This window comes from Bos indicus, chromosome 11, assembly GCF_029378745.1.
Source record: "Bos indicus isolate NIAB-ARS_2022 breed Sahiwal x Tharparkar chromosome 11, NIAB-ARS_B.indTharparkar_mat_pri_1.0, whole genome shotgun sequence".
NCBI lineage: Eukaryota > Metazoa > Chordata > Mammalia > Artiodactyla > Bovidae > Bos > Bos indicus.
This window is the reverse complement of record NC_091770.1, coordinates 76,894,865-76,916,149: the sequence shown is the minus strand read 5'-3', so window position 1 is coordinate 76,916,149 and position 21,285 is coordinate 76,894,865.

The window sequence follows — 21,285 nt, the reverse complement described above, 5'->3', positions numbered from 1 at the left end:
TGTATGAAGGAACAGAGGAGGTATTCAGGGATTGAGAGAAACCACTGGCTAGCAACCAGCAAGGAAGTAGGGATGGTCTCACAAATGAGTTATGCCAACCAAAGAATGGGCTTAAAAGGGATTTTCTCCAAGGGTGTCCATATGAAAATACAGCCCTTGATTTCATGTTGTGAGAATCTAAGCAGAGATCCCAGCCCTTCTGTGTCAGATTTCTGACCTATAAAACTAGGAGTTAATGTGTGAGTGTTATGTTAAGCTACTAGTTTACACATGGATAATCTTTAAGAAATCAAAATCTCTACAAAAAAGATTCTGGGGCAATAGGGGGCGATAACATAATTTTTGAATCTCTGCAAATTCCCCTCTAGAAACAAAAAACTGAGAATGTAAGACCAAAACCCATCAATAGCATTTACAAGAAAACTAAACAACAAGATAATTCTCTGTGAACTCCAAATATAAATGGGGAGAACTAAACCAGAGCTGCAAACCTACCTGGTATCAGGCCAGACTGGGAGGAACTTCTATGATAATTCTCACACTGTTTTTTAGTTCAGTCTGCTACAACAATAAGTCCCCCAACACTTTCAACCAGTTTTGCTATTTAAAAACACAAGTATATCCTGGTTTTTATAACGATTTAGTACCTAAACATTTAGCTTCTCTGGGTTCTCTGGTTTAAATCAGCCTGCGCTGAGTTTTCCCTATGACAGTCTTAGATTGGAGGTGTTTACCATCTGCTAGTCAGTTATTCCTGTCTGTTTGCCCTGCATTTTCTAAAGCTGTGCTGCTCTTGTTTTGTCATTCTTTGTCTTTGTGGGTTTATGCCTTTTAAAAAAATCCATTTTCCCGAGACTGTGTTGGTGTTTCAGGGAAAGGTAAGATAAATGCATTTGTTCAGTCTCCCATGTTTTACCACATGTTTGACTTCAACATTTAAAGAGCAAAGAGACTTTCAATAGATTTGCCCCCAGTCAAAGGGAGATGGCAGCCCTCCTTCAGAGCCCCATTCTGCACAGAGTTCGTCTATAGGAAGCGTGCTTGTGTCTGCCTACTGCCAATTATTTGCTTCTTAACAAAATGACCTTCTAGAAGTATTCCACACACTTGTTGAGAAAGATTTCTTAAAGGTTCAGAAGGACACAAAGTACTTACTTTTGAAAAGGAGAATTGGTGGGGGATACAGATGGTGACAGGAAAATTCTGTTCTTTCCTGCATATAATATGTTTATGCAATAGCATATATTTGTTATTAAAACTAAAACAATTACACAGATAAATTTAGCATTGTGGTATATTTTTCAGCAAAAGATAGAAAAGAAGGAATGTAGGATGGATGGGGGGAAGGAAGGAAGGAGAGAAAAAAGGGAGAATTCCTTGAGAATGCACAGCTACATTTAGGTACCTCGATAGTCAATAGTGATGAGGACTTAGATACCTCAGTGGTTTGTCAACAGTGACGATGAGTTGACAGCAATGATGATCGCCATGATCGCCTTTCATTTTACTGTGGATTTGAATAGCATTTGGGCTTTGCAGTTCACTGCCTGGATGCCCTGCTTTTTCTCTCAGTTCTAACTAAGCTTTGCTCATGCTTCTTTGTTAAATACCAATGAAATTCATAGATCTTTGCCACCTTAAGCTGTAAGAAAATTCAGTGCAAAATCCTGGCTTATATAACTTTGAATTCAGACCTTGACAACTAGACAGGATTTATCTCATGCATATGTATTAATTTTAAGTGCTTTTCTGTAACAGTCATTTGACATTTAATATACCATAATTGTATTATTAAATTTAAATGCATATTTGCAATTCTAAAAGCACTACTGAACTTTATGGGTGAAAAATACGTTCTCCTTCACCTTGGTTCCTTCTCACCCACCGGCTCTTCTCTAGGCATTATTATCTCTGCTACCCTTACATTGATTGGAGCCCCTTCTGTATTTTTCTCAACACCAGATTCCCAACTTCCTATCTTTTCCCACTTCCTAACAATGTCTCCCTGGTCGGGACACTAAGATCCCACATGCTACACACTGGTGGTTAAATAATAAAAATAAAATGTAAAAAAGCAAAACAAAGCATCTCTTCTTATACATTTAAAAAAGAATTAAGTGCTGCCGAATATCTAGCTCTCCACTGAAAACTCTTAACTTTGACCTTGACCTATTATAATGGCAGGTGTCAGTGGGGTTTTAGCGCTTCTTTCAACACCATCATTTTCATTAGAAATAAAACCGAGACCCAGAGAAATTAAGTCTTGGATTAACCTCATCTGTGGCAGAGCGTACAAAAAGGTCCTGATCTATGATGCATTCTCTAGTGCTCCCCATTCATCCCATTGGCTGCAGCCGCACAAAACATCTTGTTGTGAGTTCCCTGAATGTGACCTTAGATTTTATGGCTCTTGTCACAGCCACGCACTTACATCTGCTCTTTGCCCTGCCAGGTACTACTTTTCCAACTTCCCCTGTAGAGTTAAGTTTTATTAATTCTTCACTGGGTTTCCCATGTGGTGCCAGTGGTAAGGAATCCTCCTGCCAACACAGGAGTTATTAAGAGCTACATTATGATAGCCAAGCACTGCCTTCCCAGAACATCTTTCTTCATCTTCCTCCACCACTTCTGTCCTCTGTCTGCCTCAGGTGCTCTGGTCCTGTGTTCTGTTAGCACCTGAGTTTAGTTTCTATTTGTACTTAATCACACAGTACCTGTATTGAATTTGCCTGTTTATTAACCATCACCCTCTACTAGAATAGGAGCTTCTAGGGGTCAGGGTCTGTGCATTATTTAACTTTCGATTCTCAGGATCTGGCATAGAGCCTGCCATAGAAGGATTTAATTTTTTTTTTTGTTGGACTGAGAAATTAAGGCTGCTAATCTCCCTACTACTTCTCTTAAGCCCCTTTTAGCACTACTAAGCTTTGTGAGTAAAAAAATATATCCTCCTTCCCTTTGGTTTCTTTCTATGTGCTGGTTCTTCTGCGGGCTGCTCTCACCCTGACTGAAATTCCCTGTGCCTTTCTCCATTTCAGCTTCTCAGTTTCTTTCCTTTTCCATTTCTCAGTGCTTACTGTGCTTCTCTCTCTGCAGTGCACATTCCCTCACGCTTAGCTACTGCCTTCCTTTTTTGGAAGGAAATTGCATTTCTGTTCTATGTGGGAATGTCTAGTGCTTCTCTTCACTGCAAAACATTTTCCCCCAGTCGGCGCCTCTCCCAGTCATATGTCTCCCGCACCACGGAGGGCGGCTTCCTGCTCAAGAGGGAGGTTATCCTGTACTTTCAGACCCTCAGGCTGGGGAAGAGTGGACTTCAAGCAATGCACAGGCTCGGATTTTATTGATATCTGCCTCCCTCTACAAAAGCTATTTTAGGGAGATTCTCTGAGGGTCTAACAGTTTAAACCAGTCATTATCTCTTTCCTGCTCTGCTAAAATTCTTGATCTGTTAACCCAGTGAAGATATGTGGTAACAGGAACTACAGTGTACCTCCTTCTTTTTAGACTTTTCTGGACATGCCCAGTGTTTATCTTCGTGACAAAATAACTTTCCAGTCAGCCCACCACACATTTTACCCTAAAAACCAGGTTTTAGGATGATTCAGTGACCTCCTTACTCCTGCTTCTTTGAGTTTTCATTATAGTTTGAGCAATCATTTTCTAAAATTTAAATTCTCTATCACTGAAAAAATTCCATTTTCCTTCCTAGCAGTGTCCCACCTTCAAGGAGGATTATACTATAGGACTTGCTTTGAATAGAGAAATATAATTGTATATCACTCCTGAGTAGATACTTTCAGAGTTTACAATAATTCCTTTTCATTCTGCCACTCAAGATAGAAGTTATTCTATTAACAAGGTCCTAGGAGTAAAGATGATACAATACAGAGCTTCAGCTGACCCATTGCAAGCATGTAGCCTGAGCAAGAAATAACATCTTTTGATAAGCTGCTGGGATGGTGGTTATAACCAAATGTTAACTCAACACATGAATTTTCAGGGGACCCAAACATTCAGTGGATATATCTTTCCTTTTCTCCTTTGCTTTTCGCTTCTCTTCTTTTCACAGCTATTTGTAAAGCCTCCTCAGAGAGCCATTTTGCTTTTTTGCATTTCTTTTTCTTGGGGATGGTCTTGATTCCTGTCTCCTGTACAATGTCATGAACCTCTGTCCATAGTTCATCAGGCACTCTGCTTATCAGATCTAGTCCCTTAAATCTATTTCCCATTTCCACTGTATAGTCATGAGGGATTTGACTTAGGTCATACCTGAATGGTCTAGTGGTTTTCCCCACTTTCTTCAATTTAAGTCTGAATTTGGCAATAAGGAGTTCATGATCTGAGCCACAGTCAGCTCCCAGTCTTATTTTTGCTGACTATATAGAGCTTCTCCATCTTTGGATGCAAAGAATATAATCAATCTGATTTCGTGTTGACCATCTGGTGATGTCCATGTGTAGAGTCTTCTCTTGTGTTGTTGGAAGAGGGTGTTTGTTATGACCAGTGCGTTCTCTTGGTAGAAATCTATTAGCCTTTGCCCTGCTTCCAATAGATAGAAATTCCAAACAATAGAATGTATTCCAAACAATAGAATGGGAAAGACTAGAGATCTCTTCAAGAAAATTAGAGATACCAAGGGAACATTTCATGCAAAAATGGGCTCAATAAAGGACAGAAATGGTATGGACCTGACAGAAGCAGAAGATATTAATAAGAAGTGGCAAGAATACACAGAAGAATTGTACAAAAAATATCTCCATGACCCAGATAACCACAGCGGTGTGATCACTCACCTAGAGCCAGACATCCTAGAATGTGAAGTCAAGTGGGCCTTAGAAAGCATCACTACAAACAAAGCTACTGGAGGTGATAGAATTCCAGTTGAGCTATTTCAAATCCTGAAAGATGATGCTGTGAAAGTGCTGCACTCGATATGCCAGCAAATTTGGAACACTCAGCAGTGGCCACAGGACTGGAAAAGGTCAGTTTTCATTCCAATCCAAAAGAAAGGCAATGCCAAAGAATGCTCAAACTACTGCACAATTGCACTCATCTCACACACTAGTAAAGTAATGTTCAAAATTCTCCAAGCCAGGCTTCAGCAATATGTGAACCGTGAACTTCCTGATGTTCAAGCTGGTTTTAGAAAAGGCAGAAGAATCAGAGATCAAATTGCCAACATCTGCTGGATCATCAAAAAAGCAAGAGAGTTCCAGAAAAACATCTATTTCTGCTTTATTGACTATGCCAAAGACTTTGACAGTGTGGATCACAATAAACTGTGGAAAATTCTGAAAGAGATGGGAATACCAAACCACCTGACCTGCCTCTTGAGAAACCTATATGCAGGTCAGGAAGCAACAGTTAGAACTGGACATGGAACAACAGACTGCTTCCAAATAGGAAAAGGAGTATGTCAAGGCTGTATATTGTCACCCTGCTTATTTAACTTATATGCAGAGTACATCATGAGAAACGGTGGGCTGTAAGAAGCACAAGCTGGAATCAAGATTGCCGGGAGAAATATCAATAACCTTAGATATGCAGATGACACCACCCTTATGGCAGAAAGTGAAGAAGAACTAAAGAGCCTCTTGATGAAAGTGAAAGTGGAGAGTGAAAAAGTTGGCTTAAAGCTCAACATTCAGAAAACGAGGATCGTGGCATCCGGTCCTGTCACTTCATGGCAAATAGATGGGGAAACAGTGGAAACAGTGGCTGACTTTATTTTTCTGGGCCCCCAAATCACTGCAGGTGGTGATTGCAGCCATGAAATTAAGACGCTTACTCCTTGGAAGGAAAGTTATGACCAACCTAGACAGCATATTAAAAAACAGACATTACTTTGCCAACAAAGATCTGTCTAGTCAAAGCTATAGTGTTTGCAGTAGTCATGTATGGATGTGAGAGTTGTAGTATAAAAAAAGCTGAGTCCTGAAGAATTGATTCTTTTGAATTGTGGTGTTGGAGAAGACTCTTGATAGTCCCTTGGACTGCAAGAAGGTCCAACCAGTCCATCCTAAAGGAAATCAGCCCTGAGTGTTTATTGGAAGGACTGATGTTGAAGCTGAAACTCCAATACTTTGGCCACCTGATGTGAAGAACTGACTCATTGGAAAAGACCCTGATGTTGGGAAAGACTGAAGGCAGGAGGAGAAGGGGATGACAGAGGATGTGATGGTTGGACGGCATCACCGACTCAATGGACATGGGTTTGGGTGGACTCCAGGAGTTGGTCATGGACAGGGAAGCCTGGAGTGCTGCGGTTCATGCGGTCGCAAATAGTTGGACAGGACTGAGCGTGTGAACTGAACTGAACTGAACTGAAACATTCAGTGTATAGCGCCGAGCATAACTTAACATCTACAGGCAGGGAAAATGGAAGAGTGGACTCTTTACTGGTGTGACATATATGTGCTTTATTGCTTAGCTCTGTCTGACTCTTTGCAACCCCATGGACTGTAACCCATCAGGCTTCTCTGTCCATGGGGATTTCCAGGCAAGAATGCTGGAGTGGGTTGCCAACCCTGCTCCAGGGGATCTTCCCAACCCAGGTATCAAATCCAGGTCTCCTACACTGCAGGCAGATTCTTTACCACCTGAGCTATCCAGGAAGCTGGTGGCTTACTTGAAAGAAGGCATCAGGAGCCTCCGTGTACAACCAAAGCATTAATGACTGAGGCTAGAGCATTGGGAAACAGTCCCAAAAATCTAATGAATGTTGTCTAATTTCCCAAGTCTAGTTTTCATAGAATGCACCTTACAGAACATGAAGTAAATTCTTCAAGGATTAATAAAAGAACCTTGTTATTATATATACTATCTCTCCGGTGGACCATCTAGATGAAAAAAAATCTATAAAATGTATTAGAGCTTCATTGAAGTTGTGAAAATTTTATGGATGACAGCACTATAAACAGGGATTGGACAAAAACAGGCCAGCCTAACCTGAAACTGAGCTTCAGAGATCAAGGACAATTAATCCAAGCTCACCTTGGGTGTGCCATCTGAGACTGCACACTCTCCACAGCTGGACTTGAAGCTGAAGCTAAGGTGGCATTTACACTCCTCTGAAAATAGCAGAGGAGTTTGTCATTCCACCAGTATCAGGTTTTCTTTTTGCCTTTATACTTGCCACATGAAAGCTGCCTTTATATGCGTGTCACCAGACTGTCTTTTTATAAATCACGCCTGCCTTGCCAAATAGATACGTGCATTGGTAAGACTGTCCTTTTTTGCATTAGTCTCATAAATCAACATCACAGAACAATTCCCAGCTTAGGTAGTCTTTTAAATTTAAAATTAGGAAACATAAAAACGGAGGCTGTGATAAGGAAATTAAAAAATCTCTTAAGAAATTCTGTGTGTTTGTTTGGAAGAGTGAGAGAAAGAGAGAGATTGAGCCAGAGAAAAATTCCCTTCATTCAGCTGCTCTGAGTTATGAGGCAGAAGGCATAGCAATGCTTGGAGGAGAAATAAAAAGACAGTTTTTCTAGGTAGCTTGGTACAGGTTTGCATTTTGTGACCCCTGGGAGGAGGCTCTCTGATGTGGCCTCAGGAATCACTGGACTCACTGGTTCACCCTAAAATGCATGTTCTTGACAGAGGTTAAAAAAAACAAAAAAAAAAAAAAACCTGAGTACTGTGATGTCCAAAGAAAGTAACAAATGGATTAATTTCAATGGAAAAAATACTAAGAATTGTGATAACTTTACTCTATTGAGTACTTATTCTATGCTGGGAACTTTCTAAACACGGTACCTGTAAGAATGCAGTCAGCCTCTAAGTTGAAGCCTCTAAGATAGGCACCAGAGTTGTGTCTTTATATAGAAAAGGAAACTGAGGCATAGAGATATCATTAAATAACTTGGATAGAGACATATGGCTGATGGGTGTCCGGGCAGGATCTGAACTTGGACAGCATGGCTTCAGGGTCCATGCCTCTCTAGCAGCAAACCTATAATTTAACCACAGATAGTCTCAAGTTGAGAAATGAAATCCCTGAATAGGACCCTGACTTTCTTTGATGACCAGTGTGGATATTAGAATGTGGGCTTAGAATCGATAAGGCTCTTGACCTTGCTTTAAAGTACTTTCTAAAATAGCTTCTATCTGGTGTGAAATTGTGAAGGGGATAGAGTGGATCATGATTCTTAAAGGTACATGGAGTAGCCCAAGTTCAGTCTAATCATGGCCAGGAGGATCTGTGGCTGTTTTAAGTGTGCTTTCTCATCTATTTGGTGCATGTTATATGGGAAGCCACTTCCCTTCTTAGTTTAGTTGGCTATGGAGAGACTAATGAGCTCAGTCATGTCTGACTCTTTGCGACCTCATGGATTGTAGCCCACCAGGCAACCCTGCCCATGGAATTTTCCAGCCAAGAATACTGAATTGGGGTGTCATTTCCAACTCCAGGGAATATTCCTGACCCAAGGATTGAACCCACGTTTCTTGCATTTCCTGCACTGGCATGCAGACTCTTTACCACTAGCACTAGGAAGATGATAACACCAGTGGTATAGGGGATGTTGGTGAAAGTGTATATTCTTGGCCTTCAGTAAACATCAATAAATGACAGTCATTAGATTTCTAGCTGTTGTCACATCCTTTGCTTGTGGGTTCCCTGTTCCAGGATTAGATTTGCAGAGCTACTTGAAAGCCTGCAGGGATAGGGTGGAGCATCACCTTAAGCCAAGAAGACTTACCTTAAAGGACCCTCTAAAAAAACAAGAAACCTCTTTTACTCTTTGATTCTCTAAAAAAAAAAAAAAAAAAAGAATATTTTGAGTCAAACTAGCAATGTACAGCTCAGAAAAACAAAAACATGTATACCTGTGGCGGATTCATTTTGATATTTGGCAAAACTAATACAATTATGTAAAGTTTAAAAATAAAATAAAATTAAAAAAAAATAAAAGAAAAGAAAAACAAAAAACAAAAAAATCATTATTTAGTGGTCAGGGCAATGAAGTAGAAGTTAGATTTCACATCTTAAAGGGACAACACAAACCCAGGGTATAGGTTATATTTGAAAGTCTTCTAAGAAAGCTAAAATCAGATCTAGCCCACAAATCACACCTGCCCAGCTTAAGAAATAGCAACGCTATCCCCACTGATTGCCATCTTCTCTCCAAGTCTCCCTGCTGTTCGAAAGAATCCTCTACCAGGGAGAGGGATAGAAGGGAAAGGTTTATTTCAGTCATATTCCTGAGAATGGATCCCTTACGCTTATACCCTCTGAATCAGAATTTTCTGGGAGATGGGAAGAACAGAAAAGTGTTTAAAAATCTCTCATACTAATTCTGAAACATAATTTGCTCCACCTGGACACCACTGTGTTTTAAGAACATTTACACAGATGCACAAATGTATGAATAATATGTTTGAAGTGATAAGTTATTCTCTGAGCCACACACACACACACATACATATAATTCTTATGACTGTTCACTTCCTGTACTCACTTATCTAGCTAAACATATCTTAAATATTTCGAAACATATTTTAGAATTCACTTCTAAGGGAAAAAAAATCCATCCCTCTTAATTAACTGTTACGCTTTTGTTCCTATTAATACCTAGCATCCTCTAATGTTTTTGCTGTGACCACCAGGAAGCTACATTCAATGCTTTGTTATTATCATAGTTCAGATTTTTGGCAAATTTATTTATATCCTTTCCTGTTTTGGTTCTTCTGATGATCTGTGCCTAGTGTCAAACAAGGTCTTTTGTGTAAGACATCCCAGTCATTATTAGAAGTTGATTATATGTAAATAATTTACTAAAAAGAAAAACGGGCATTTATCCTCTAAGAATGCTTAAAAGCTGGAATGTATGGGAATTTCACATTCAGATCTTTCCTTGCCTCTTTTTCTCTGGGGTCCCACAGGGAAGTGTTCCTGGAGGCTCCTTCCTACTCATCTTGTGATAATAACTCAGAACGAACATTAATCCAGAAGGGCCCTGTCTCGTGTTAACAAGAATTTTTCAAGGAGGTCCATTTGAAAGGGCTTGGGGATGATGTGCTATGTCATAGCTTTTCACATAACAGGTCTGAAGATAATCATTTCTGAGAAAAGATGAAAGGGACCCAAACCCGTGGGGCCTGAGAAATAATGACAAGTCTGGAGAACAGGCCAGATGAAAGGAGGGTAAAGGACATTGTCAGCGTGCCACACGGAGGCTTTGGTTCAATGGGAACACGCTGGAAAAAAAAATGATGAAAAAACACACAAAGAGCACACCGTGCCTCTGCTCTGCTCCCCCACGTGCCTTGATAAACTGTGGACACGGGAAGATGAAGGCGCCTGTTCCCCAGACAGTACCACCCAGGACAAGAGCCTCTCCCTGGCTTCCTTGCTGCCTTCTTTTCTCAGCCCTTAGTGCCCCTCCATTTCCCTTTAACATTTTCCACGGCATCATTAGGCTTCTTTTTTTTTTTTTTTTGTACACTTTTGAGATTGCTATTTCATCTCGGTCCGATAACATCCAAGTTTTTAGCTAAAAGTTGCTGTGATTTGTTTTGTGATTTCTGGAGGAGAGTTTGGTGTGTGGTTGGCATACTTCAAAAGCAGCCCTGTGCATTTCAGCTTCTCCTCTCCTGGTAGAAATGTGACAGTCCATCCGTTTCCCCTCCCAGACTGCTCACATTTGTGCCCCAGCTCAGGCCCCAGGCTCAGGTCCCCTGCCCATTCACGGCAGGCATGAAGCAAGAATTCCTGGTTCACCTGGAACACACAAGTCACCCACGCCTCTCTGGGGGGACGTCTGGCAGCTCTTTCCTCAGTTTCAGGGATGTTTCAGGCAGCCCTCCATCACTGGAAAACACCAGATGGGATGGATGGAGGCAATTTTGCAGAAAGTGCTGCGAGATCGGCTTCCTCAGTGGTCTTTCCAGCTGGAAGCAGAGCGGCCAGAAAACACTGCGTTCTCAGCCCAGTTTCATCGCCTCGAGAGCTACAGATGGCTTCCCCAAGCACCTGAAGTCTGTGCCGCTTCCCTGGACAGAATATGCTGCAAGCTGCAGAAAGTCTTTTGTCTGTCCACAGCGCAACTCAGACCCCAATTTCTTACTGCCTTGAGAATGAGAGCAGAAGACGCAGAGTAGAAAGAGCCAGAAGGTGGGGAAATGAATGTTTAATGTTTGAAACTCCCTGGGACTGGCCAGCTGCTCAAAAAGGTACATCAGGGGATATTTATAACATGGCTTCCTGTGGGCATGCATAAACAAGGCTTTGAAAATGGTCCAGCTCTCTTCCTCCAGAAAGATGTGGATTTACCAGTTGAGTTTGAATTGATTGCATGATTCTTACATATTACTGACTATAGCATTTTTTTCTTGTGCTTTTCCTCTCCTTTTCCTTTTCTTTCTTTTGGACTCTTACTTGACTGTTTAGTTCTATGAACATCAGCCAGTAGTCACAGGGGCTGGGATCAAGGCATTGGCACAAAGAGCCATGGTCACTGAATTGTTTCTGCTACTGTTTAATGAGTCTTGCATTTGTTTTAAATTTGAGCTGAGTGTTGGGGGCTGAGGCTAACTGGCATGGTAAAAGGGTTGGAAGGAAGAGTAACCCTGGGACGGCTGTCAGAAAGGCAGGCAGAAGTGATCTTTGGTTTTACATAGTCGCCCGCAGGAGGCCACCAGTGGTTGCTTCGTGTCAGGCCCAGGAATATTCCACTGTCAGTCAAGACCTCTCAGTTTCTGCATGGTGTCATGGAAACTATGTTGAAAAACTAAATATTTTTTTCTGATTGAAATACGATTTGCATCTTTTTTCCTTATTCCTCCATACAAAACCAAGTGTCAACCATTTCAGTCCAGGCTTTGCCCTGCACCTTTCATTGTTTCTCAACCACTAGGGCTGAGGAGCAAAAAAGATTGGCACTGATAATCTTAAACTCAAGATTCCCTCAAAGCTGGTGGGCTGGTGGTTACACTGAAGCAGCCTCCTGGGATTTGGGTATAGTCTTTCTTCAAGATGGTCTGCTTTCTTGAAGATAAATGAGGCTGACAGTCCATGCCTGCCATGACCCACACAATGCAGGGAATTCTATTCAGAATGCCACATATCAGTGCAGCTGCTGGCCAGGCTAAAGGAAAGTGCAGGGCCAACCAGATAACAGGCAAGAGTGAAGGATCCCGACATAGTAACAGCCTTTGTGCAATAAAATATCTTTATATTAGAGGACTTGGAAATTGTCAAAGTCCTTTTGTATTTGTTGATTCATTTCAGTCCTGCACAAAACCTTCAGCATGACAAGGGAAACAGCCCAGAATCTATCGGTTTTCTGTCTAAAACCTGGAAGGTGAGCCAAAGCCCAGTATTTGTCCAGCAACTCGAGACTTGGCTGAACTGTTCTTATATTCTGTGGGTTCATTCAAAGGGCTTTGGAATGTGCAAAATACAGCACCGTGTAGTTTTGGAGTCCAGAGGATCACATAGACATATGTACAAGCAACAAAACAAATGGGGTAAGGGATGAAATTGTACAACTGGCTTTGCCATGTGCTCAGTGGTAGATCCAGTACCTAAAATATTGTTTGATGCTTACAGTAACAGTTCTGTCCTCAATGATATGAGGAAACCAGTGCATACAGACAACTATTGTCATTTACTAATTTCACAAAGTTCATGAATGATGATGCCGGAATTTAAACCCAGGTCTTATCGGCTATACCCAATTTGTTCCAAATAACGTCTAATAGTACTTAGTGCTCTATCACTTGTAAAACATATTCATATACTCCATTGCACCAGATCCCTATCACCCCTGTAGGAGTTGGGTAATGTGATAGATGAGGGAATGAGATTCAAATAGTTAACTGATTTTTCCCAGATCCCAAGGCTGGCAACTGGGAGAGTCAAAACTCCGTCCTTTTCAAATCTTCCTTTTGAAAATTCTTTTTCCTATTTTACTCTGCTTCCCTGATAAACAGCATCAGCAGCCACTTTTTATGGAGCAATTACTTCCTCTCAGACACTACACAAAACATTTTACCTGGCTTCTCCCACTTAGCTCTCACAACAAAACTAGGTGAGTAACCATTGTTACTCTAATTTTTCAGACAAGTAATTTAAAGACTACGCTCCAAGGTTACATAGCTAGTGAGTGGTAAGACTGGGCTTTCATCCCAGTTACTCTGGTTCTGACTGTAGAATCCAAACCTTCACAGCTCTTCCTGCGTGTGGCATAATATACTTGAGGTGCACAGTTCCATGGAAGGATAGAAGAAGGAAATATTGATTTCAGCTAAAGAGATCTCCAAAAGCTTTGTGAAAGAAGTGACATTTGAGCTGAGCCTTAAGAGATTAAGTATCTAAGGAACAGATAGGCTTAGTGGCTTGTTTAAAATTTCATAAGTTCTTCAAATACAGGTTTTCTTAAACTCAGATTCAGACTTTTTTTAAAGAATGTATTCCCTAGCCCTATCTAACTGTTCCCTTCCTTCTCTGTAGACCTTTTCTCTCTTTCCTTGAGCTACAAAGAAATAGGCAGAATTTAGAAGGACAAGAGCCTCAGATTCTTCAAAGATTATGTATAAAAATATAGTAGTGTCATTCCATGGAGTCAAGTACAAAAGGTACAAATTGAAAGCATATATTCATGCCCAAACTAACTCAAATCCCTCTGCTAACAAAAACAGCGTCAATTTGCTCTATGAGTATGTACGATCTAAAACATCCCAGCCTGTGAATCCAGACCTGAGAAATGCCCTAGCAGAGCTTCCATTCATGAAATGATATAAAGCAGAAGTAAAGCTTGACTCTATAGTCACATTTTTAAAAAGCTATATTTCTATACAGTTTTCAAACAAGTGTAAAACTCTTTTTCATGTGAAATAAATACAAGTCCTGAGTAGTTTTAATTAGCGATCTTGGAGACACGCTGCACCTGTTCCAATTCATCTGCAGAGATGAAAACCCTTCACCCTTTTCATTTGCTGACAAGTTAATAGACATTTCCAACTCAAGCCAGCACATGGAGTTTTGCAGCTTTCTTGTGACAGGTGAATAATAAAGCTGCACAAGAACATGGCAACCATACACAGGAAATCCTCAGCGAGGATAAATTCCTGAGTAGAGGCGCTAGGTCGCCCATTGTTCTGCAGGGCCCTGCACGTGCAGCTTATGTATCACTTTGTTTTTATTAACAGATTTACTGAGTTGTAATTTACATCGTGTGTAATCCTCCCATCGAAAGTGTACAATTCAGTAAGGTTAATATATTTTCAGAGTGGTGCAGCCATCACTAGAATCTAATTTTAGAACATTTCCACCACCCCCAAAAGAAATTTCATGCCATTTACAGTTATTCCCTATTCAACATCCCCCTCAACTTCAGTTCTAGACAACTACTCTGATGCTTCATTTTTATATTGTAGTATAGAAGGTATTAACTGTTTCATATGCTTGCTGCTTTGTGTATTGGGCTACTGAGTAACTGAATGGCACTTGTATTCATTGGAAAACATGGTATGGTATGACTATTACCATGGTAGTATGTGTGTGTGTGTGTGTATGAGCATCTGTATTCATATGTCCGTGCAAACAGGCTAAACAGAAATAACAAGAAATCATTCCTGAAGAGAAGCAGAGGTTGGAAGACAGCTTATACTTTGATAGCAAAGCTGTCAGCAGAGATGTTTAATATAACAAGAGGCATTTTACAGAGAAAAGAGCAAAACTACAATTACAGTGTTTTCTCATTATTTGGAGATTCTGTAATTGCAGGTCATCTTTCTAAAATTTATTTGTAACCCCAGCATCAGCTATTCATGATTTGCAGTCATATTCAGACATGCGTAGAACAGCAACAAAAATTTGAGATCCTTCACTCTCTTCTCTCATGTTCCTAGCTGAGGTCAATCAAGGGGACGCTTTGCCTTCTTGTTTAAGCTCTCAAACGAGACCAGTGCAGATGGAGAAGGTTAGGACAGTGCAGTACGATGCAAGAAGCTTCAGTTCTTTGGCCAGTTGGATGGGCTTTGACTCCAACTTTGGCACCTGTTAGTGGAGCAGCTTTAGGCGAGTAAGTTAAAATCTCTGACCTGACTTATTCATTTGTAAAATAAAGTAAAATAAAGAGGATAGAATCTATATGAATGATTTAAGATTTAAGATTATGGTCTATGGGAATCTCTCTCTATCTCTCTCTCTCATCTTCCTCTGGTTCTCTGTCTCTTTCTCTCTTTATTGTCTATTTGTTTCCTCTAGGGGTACTGGTTCACACACTATTCACTAATTCTCTGTTCCTGGGGAACTTGAGAGAACGTAGCTCTTGTGAATAATGAGAATCAACTATACATTATAGATATTGTTGACTGTGATAGGGAAGAAGGAGACTTTTTCATACAATAAACTTTCTGTGGATAATTTATCCTATGAAATAACGACAACTCTCTTCAAATTTCCTTCTTTCTTAATACATACAGTCTTATAGGTAGAGGTCATTCCTAAGTTTCAAAAGATAGAGAAGAAACCTTTGAAACTACAAATTAGGAATTTACTTTGCTGCTAGTAATGCAAATCGGAGTCACTGGACTTGAAAACGGAGATTTGTTATTCAAACATAACAAGATATTTGAGGGTTGAGATGCTGGTGTTGGTTTAGCTGCTCACGGTAGAAACCAAGGCTGTTACCACCCTCCCACTCTATCATCCTCAGTACTGGTTTTCATCATCATGTTTTTGCCTCTCAGACACAAAATGGCTACACAACCACAGACCTCATGGGAAGGGAGGGTAAGGAATAGCACATAGAACAGTAGTCAATCTGTCCTTTATTAGGATCAGAAAAGAATTTTACCAGAAATGACTCCCCATAATTTTTTCATCAGTCTCATTTGCCAGAAATATGCTTTATGGCTATTTAAGACCAATTAGATGTTCTAATTTTTAGTGTGACCTGGTCATGTTGCTATCCCCAATGAAATCAAGCTTTGATAAACCATGAAGAAGAGGTCACAGGCATTGGATATTCTAGGGACTACATGGAATTGAACACAGTATCTGGATATAAGCAGACTGGAGCCTCATTTGAATTTCTGATGTGGTATCATTTCTGGTAGGTAGCTCAGGTGCAGAGATGTTCCCTGGCTTTAACCTTGTACCATAAAATGAAAAACTGGCTATCCAGGATTGAGACTCAACTGATCCTTCATCCCACTACAGCTCACGAGCTTCCTTTATGACTATTTGGTGAAATATTTTATTCTCTGGAAAGAATGTAAGTCTGCTGCATGGATACAAACGTGAAGAATTATTTCTGCAGGTTGAGTATCTTGTTAAAAATAAGAGAAGAGACATTTTCAAATAAAAATGTCAGTCAGAGGATGAGAAGTTGAAAATCTTCATTCAGCTTCCCATGTGTATTTATAACGCTTGAGCCAAAGTAGGATATAAGGGCTGCTCTATGACAATGTAAAAGTCTTAAAAATCAGAATTTCCCAACCAGATTTTTGAGAAGTATTCCCACATTATTCTAAGCCCTTTAAAAACTACATAATATTTTATTAAAATGTGGCAGGTTTAAATTAATAAAAAGTAATTTTATTAATTCAATGCATACATTTAATACATGAACTTATTTCATGGACCACTAATATTTTTGCTGCTAAGTCGCTCAGTCGTGTCCAACTCTGTGCCACCCCATAGACAGAAGCCCACCAGGCTCCCCCATCCCTGGGATTCTCCAGGCAAGAATACTGGAGTGGGTTGCCATTTCCTTCTCCAATGCATGAAAGTGAAAAGTGAAAGTGAAGTCAGTGGTGTCCGACTCCTAGCGACCCCATGGACTGCAGCCTACGAGCCTCCTCCGTCCATGGGATTTTCCAGGCAAGAGTACTGGAGTGGAGTGCTATTGCCTTCTCCGCTAATATTTTTATTAGTTCTCAAAACATTGATCTTAAAAAACTTTTAAGTATTAGACTTCTAGTAAAAAATTTTAAGTTCATACTATCAATGACTGATAATTTCTCCAAGATCCCATACAAATATCAACAAAATTATATAACTTAGAATAATCTTATGAGCCCCTAGAATTTGAGAACAAAACAAAAAATGAGCTCAGGCCAAAAAATATCAAGAAGAATCACTGACAATGAGACTAGTAAATCTGACTTGGGAAACAGATCATGTTTTGTATAGTCTACACCTTGAACTAAAACTTTTCCAGCCAGGAAAGTGGTAACAAAAGCCTTTGATTCATTGCGTTGTCTAACCCTTGCTCAAGGTCACAGAAAACAGGTTAAGTAGAAAACTAAGCAGCTGCTCCTCCTTACCCCTTTTACCTCCACATCATAGTGACTGTTTCCTAGACTTTAAGAATTCATCGTGGAGAATAAAGTGGTGACCAGTGTCTGGGTTCAGCAGAACCTGAGTTAAACCCTAGGTCCCTGACTAGCTTAGGTGCTGTACTTAGGCTAAATATTCATTTTCTCATCTGTGAAATGGGAGTAATAACAGCACCTACTTCCAAGAGTTATGATGCTTATTTGAGGTGGTTTGCACAGCACAATTAGTCCTAGAGGAGACTTTCCTGGTGATACTGTGGATGAGAATCTACCTGCCAATGCAGGGGACCACAGATTCGATCCCTGGTCCCGGAAGATTCCAAATGCCACGGGGCAGCTAAGCCCGTCTGCCGCAACTACTGAGCCCACGTGCCACAGCTCCTGAAGCCCTTGTGCCTAGAGCCTGTGCTCTGCAACAAAAGAAGCCACCACAATGAGAAGCCTGCACACCACCACAAAGACTAGACCCTGCTTGCTGTAGCTAGAGAAAGCCCAAGCGCAGCAACCAAGATCCAGCACAGCCAAAAAATTTTTAAAAAAGCCCAAGAGTTCACATATATTAAGTACTCAGTAGTTGTTCTTACCTATCATCTATCAAACTATTATTGCGCTTCCTGACACCATAAGGTACACATACAAGGGAGGAGGAGCGATGATGGAGGAGGCAGAGATTCTAAAACCTGCCATTGGACTGAGGTACCATGGGCTGACTGGTCTGAAAAATGGGACATGCACTTCTTGGCCTGCATTGTCCTGTTTGTCCTTAATAACAACACAAAGGAGCATCATTTGTGGCAAAGTCTTAAAGTATGAGAGGCTACGGTTGCTCTGCTGAATATATTACATGAACTAAGAATTACAGATTGACCACACCTCTTTGCCACACTGTGGAAAGACACAGATATTGGAGCCTAAGAAAAGTCCACCACAGAAATACTGGCTATGCAAAAAAAAAAAAAAAAAAAAAAAGCAGGTAGTTACAGGGTTACTGGATCAATAAAACAAGACTAGGAGTCATAGGGAAGCAAAGATTTAGGTGAAGACTGATACAAAGAGGAGGCAGGATACAAAAATAAACTCTAAAGTAGTAGTTCTTAATTGAAGGTGATTTTGCAACCCCCGCTCCCCCGCCTCCGGGAACATGTGGCAATATCAGGGGCAGTTTGATAGTCATGATTTGCTGCTGCCATTACTGGGTACTGGTTGGGAATGCTACTAAATATTTTGCAATATATTATATATGCTGCTATAAACTACATAAGGCACTCCTTCAAACCAGGCATCATCTGGCTCAAGTGCACTTAGTGCTGGGGTTGAGAAGCTCTACTTGAAAGAAAGGTTGATAGTAGAAACCAGGGGTATTGATCATTGGAAGTGACCCTACAGGAAACTGAATCACCCATTAAATGCTACTGAAAGGCTTTTTGCTAATTCAAAAGAAAAAGAAAATATGCTAGAAAGAATATGTTACATATAGACTAGAAGAGGTGAGACCCAACCAATGAAAAATAGGTATATATATAGAAAAAAAATGAAGACGGAAATACAGAGGTGCATCATAAATTAAAGTTTACCTAAATGGAAGCATCAGTTTGGTTTAGGTAAAAAAGACATCCTCCCATTTGTAGTAAACCATGTTTAAAAAAAAAAAATCTAGGTGTAAAAAAAGAATGGTTTCTTCTTTTGGTTTAAACAAAACCCAAGCTAGTCTCAAATTTCTCCTGTCCAAGGTAAAATGCCAAAACAAAAGAACAAACCAACATTCCATAGACAGACAAACAAAAATCTCCAGAACAAAGTCCATAGAAATTTAAGGACAAAGACTTCAATTAAGTAAATGTGTACCTAATCAATAGCCATCTTACATGTGCAAAGAAAGATACTTAGAGTCCATGCTTTCAACTAAAAAATATTAATATCCCAGTTAATAACAGCAAAATTGAAAAGTGATAACTTAGGATAGCCATGATATGAAAAGCCTGGTTGAGAAATAGAAACAGGTGAAACAACAATAATTATTTAAATTTTGGTAACAAAGTCAAATCCAAATATTAAAATTATTCTTAAAAGTTAAATGAATAGTAATCGGTTCACACATTCCTTATGAACAGTAATCTACATCTAATACCTTCAAATGAAATAATAAAAGCCAAGGTGACTTACCTGAAATGATAAATACAAAAGGTAATATTTTATTCATGATGTTTGTAATTTTAGAAATATTAGAAATGACTTCTTACAAATAAAATTGTCTTTAGAATTCTATTTTTAAATGTTTCATTCTTTCATGATCACTAACAATTTTAAATTGAATAATTTAGCATATGTATCAAGAGAAAGAAGAGCATAGCATAAGTGCAATATTTTTTAAATTCATAAACTATGCGACATAAATAGGACCAAAATCATCAATGTATTTTTAACCTTCAGATTACACTGGATAAAGAGAAGAGTTTTCTGTTAAAAACAATAATAATCCCATAATGAAGATAAATCTCTGTGTATTACATAATTTTTTCATCAAATATATAAAGCCTATTTTTTTAATGAATGCAAAGCTAAATTGATAGAAATGTTCAGATAGTCATAGATAAGTAGTTTTAAAAGAAATGCATTTATAAAAACTAGAAAAATATTTTCAAAGTTTGCATCCATAAACACAAAACATAATCATTAATAGTGTACAATTAAAATCACTTGTATAGAAATATGTATCCTAGAAACACAAAAATACACTTTAAAGAACTGATGAAATATTTACTTTAAAAATTGCATCTTAGAGTATAAATTAAGCAATAAAACATTACAAATATATGAAAATATACATACAGAATGCTCCAAATTCAAAACTATTGAAGCACATTACTTGAAAGTAAAAGAAAATGTTTCTTGAACAGAACAAATTAAGAAAAAACAGAATCTTATAAGTAACTCAAGTAAATGAGGGGGAAAATCTTTATTTTTTATTCAGCAACCATAAAATTCTTATCAATATTTGTAGAATGTATCCAAAGTTATGCTCAGAGGCAAATGTACATCCTTAAATATTTTCATTATTCATTAACAAATATTAAGCTAAGCTTTCAACTTCTATAAAATAATACAAGCCCAAGGATAGCAGCAGAATAAATAATTTTGAAATTTATTAACTCAATATATTTGCAAAATAAATTGAAAAATTTACTCTGTGGTGTAATAAGGAACATAATAATTAAATATTAGGAAAATAGCTTGCTTTTTTAATTAAGAAAAAAAAAAATGAATAAACCCACAAATATATGTTGTTAGAATGAAAGGACTATTTCAAAGTAGTGGAATTTTTAAAAGTATAAGAAAATTTTATGTAAAAACTTATGCCCCAAAATTTGAAAACCTTAATGAAAAAGAAACTTTCACAAGTTATTTTTAGCTGATGAAAAGTGATTCTAGAAATCTTAGAAAACAAAAAAAATGTCTAACACCTATTGGAAAGAATGAAAAAAATCAAGGCTTACTAGGGTCTGATAGATTTACCAAGGATTTATTTTAGATTATTACTTTAAAAATTCCAATGTCATGTCAAATATTTCATTATATAGTAAAATATAAAAGTCTATCAATTTATTTTGTGATACAAATATTACCCTGAGAAGTAGACCATAATTAGCATGTCTCACAATTGTAGGCCAATAAAATTTATGAATGCAGTACAAAAATTATAAGTATATTACTGAAAATAGTATGTTAATGGAAGAATTATAAAAATCATTATTTATATTAGGAAATTATTTAAATAATCATGGAAAACATATTTCTTCAACATGACGTCTATTCTAAGCTAACATAATATAAATTCTCAGTTATGAAAGCTAATGTTATGATTACTGGAAAAAGCATTGTTTCTTAAATGTAGATTATGACAAAATTGCCTACTGTCCCCAGTGCTATTTCACATTGCTTTAAAACACTGACCAAGATAAGGAAACATGAAACACAAATAAAATGTGC